Source organism: Eurosta solidaginis, chromosome 4, assembly GCF_040869045.1.
Source record: "Eurosta solidaginis isolate ZX-2024a chromosome 4, ASM4086904v1, whole genome shotgun sequence".
Lineage (NCBI taxonomy): Eukaryota > Metazoa > Arthropoda > Insecta > Diptera > Tephritidae > Eurosta > Eurosta solidaginis.
The window spans coordinates 7,473,723-7,476,657 of record NC_090322.1 but is presented as its reverse complement, the minus strand read 5'-3'; the positions used below and the strand labels follow the sequence as shown (position 1 = coordinate 7,476,657).

The following is a 2,935-nucleotide window of genomic DNA, read 5'->3' as shown; positions in this document are numbered from 1 at the left end:
TGCCAAAATTTTTCGAAAACTATGACAGGAAAAAAATACTAAATGTTAAAAGTAAAATGCTAAAAACTTATGTATATGATGAAAGTTTTAAAAATAATTTTGGTAAAATTTAAATTTCCATTTTTAAAGAACTACAATTTAGTCTTAACTTGTTAAATATAAAAAAAAAACTACTTCTGATGCATAAAAAACTGAAATTTAAAACAGAAATTATAAATCTAAAGAAAAAAGTTCATAAATAACAATTTTAAGTGCAAAACTAAAAGTGGTTAGCTTAAAAATTTAATAGAAAAATGGAAAGTGTTTAATTTGAAAGTTTTTTCGCTATTTGCTGTTAGTTCCTAATACAAGAAATTCTTCAGCGCCTACAAAATTCATAGGCGTCAACAGAGACATAACTGCCAAGGCGCGAGACCAGGCCTATGGCGGGAAGGGCCTCGCCGATCTTCTCGACTTTGCGTACTTCTAAGAAGGGAAATTAACGAAATCCTAAAAATGCATCGTAATCGGAACTAACTTATGCTCAGATGGTTCGACATGATCATATGAAATCATTCCGGAGATAGTACCGGCACCTTAATGGTTTTAGCTTCCGTAATGTACTGGAACTGTTTCGTGCAAAATATCATCAACATCGATAACACTCCCCAAATGTCTATTGCAGTCATTTCCAGAATAAGTGCCCTACTAAATTCCAAAGGCTCCAAACGCTTGAGTTTCTAAGTCTCTAAAGTGAAAACAGTGATATTTCCTAAAATCACGTTTAAAATATATTAGCAAATAAAATTAAAGCAATATGGCAACCTTTACACGATAATCGATTATCAAATCGAGAGCCTGAAAGCTATAAGTAGCTGCACAAACAGATTTAAAGAAAAGTTGAATAAATACCCAAAAAATAAAAAAGCAAGGTAACAAGCGGAACAAATCATCTAGAAGATGGATTCCGAAGAAAATGAAGATATTGATCTTATGTTTGGCGTCATTGCAGTAATACTTTTCCTCTACGTAGCAGGTGTTACGATCTATTATATACGAGTAATTTATGTTATTTGTTGTGCTTTTCCACAACAGCGAAGACGTGCAATTCAAGAATTGAGGGAACAGGACAGACCTCCACGTCGGCCGGTTGAAGATTTCTTTGACTTGGGTCCGATTGGTGAACGGAGTTGCAGTCGCGAGGAAGCAAACGTAGACATAAGTAATGTAAAGCGGACGCGCGTAAAGTTTGCCGACGAACAAAAAGAAAAGGGGAGTGCAAAAGAAATAAACAGCCAAGAAAATGAAAATGCTCATGCAAAGAGCAAAGAAAAAGTTGGTGAAAAAGAGACTAAAATCGTTTCGATTAATGGTGAACTAGAGACAAGAACCAAAGCGGGCGAGGAAGATAACAAAACGGCAGACCAAGCAAAGGAGGTTATATCAGAAGAAAATGTTAAAGAAAGAGATCATAAAAAAACGATGATAGAAAACTCGAGAAAAAGTTAGATAAACAAGCTGAAGCAAAGCTCTATCTTGAAACAAATCCTGACGAGCCCTGTGAAACAAACAAAGGCGAATTGGTTGCCCAAGGAAGCGGGGAAGTTGATAATGAAGATAACGCGAGTACAGGTGAAGAAAACATTTTGCCTAAAAAGCAGAGAAAGAAAAAGAAAATGACAACCAAGCGGGCGAAAAGAGTTGACGATGAACGAACGGCAGAGGCAGAAAAAACTTAGTTAAGTAAAATTGTTTAAAAAAATTTTAAATTTGTATTAATCTATAAGCTTAAAAATTCTAATTTGAAATAAATAATTTTTTCTTACTTGAAAAATACACTTGTTGGTGATGCTCAAATTTAAAGAGAGCTCTTGCGGAGAAACCAACAAACAAGTGGGCAAAATTTATGTATGATGAGCGAACAGCACAGCGAGTGAGAAGAGGAGAGTAGAAAGAATTTGCAAAAAAAACAACAACAAAACTTGACAAGCAGTTGATAGACGAAAAAGCAAGCCGACGATGCAAACGGCAGATTAAATTTTCACTTCAATGGTGATGCCACAGTTAATTAAGTTTTCTAATTTATAGTTATTTATAAGTTTAAAAAATTCTTTTTCAGCTTGAGTACTAAAAGCGAAATTTTATTTTAAATTAAAATATTAGCTCTTTTACAAAAAAAAATGCTGAAGAAAAAATAAATGTTTATAATAAATTGTAAAAAAAACTATATTTTTTATTTTCCTTATTAAACGTCTCTAACTCTTCTTAAATTTAAATTATGTTTGAAAAAAAAAATTATATTAATTCATTTTTAATTTTTTACACAAAAAAAAAAATAATATACAATTCTTTTCCATCTTCTGCAGCCTATTTTTAGTTGTAACAAACTTCAAAAATAGTTAATTTAAAATTACATAATTTTATTGAAATAGATCGAGCTCAATTTTTTGTCCTGTTTATCTTCAATAATGTTTTTCTTAATTGTATCAAATTTCAAAAAAAAATGTAATTTAATAATGTTATTTTGGAATTAAATACATTAAATACATTTTTATATTTCGACAAAAATAAGTACTTTTGTAATCTATTAAAAGCGAAAGTTTTTTTAATCTAAAATTTGAATTTTTAAAAAAAATTTAAAAAAAAATTAAAATTTGATTAAAGTGTTTTATAATGATTAAAAAAAAATAAAAAATAAATGTATTTAAATGTCGCACTCATGTAATAAACTGCTTAAAAAAATTGTTTTTGTCAATTTTTATGTGAAACCAAAATTTATTTTTTTTGTGTATTTACCTTCAAAAAATTAAAAGAATGTGCCAAAAAACTTTAATTCTATTTAAGAATATTTTGTATTACTTCTGTGTTCGCTTTCACGAATTATTTTATTTAAAAAAAATAGAAAAAATTTGGATAAAATTGTTTAACGTCCTTTTTATACTCAGTTGAGCAGAGC

At 29.7% G+C, this 2,935-nt stretch overlaps 1 long non-coding RNA gene across 1 annotated transcript; it reads left to right on the top strand.

Moving 5' to 3' along the window:
• Positions 1–496: 496 nt before the first annotated feature.
• LOC137247592 (uncharacterized) lies at positions 497–2,160 on the top strand. The gene is made up of 2 exons (XR_010951868.1): positions 497–1,717; positions 1,844–2,160. It is a non-coding gene; the product is annotated as an uncharacterized lncRNA (long non-coding RNA).
• The last annotated feature ends 775 nt before the right edge of the window (positions 2,161–2,935 follow it).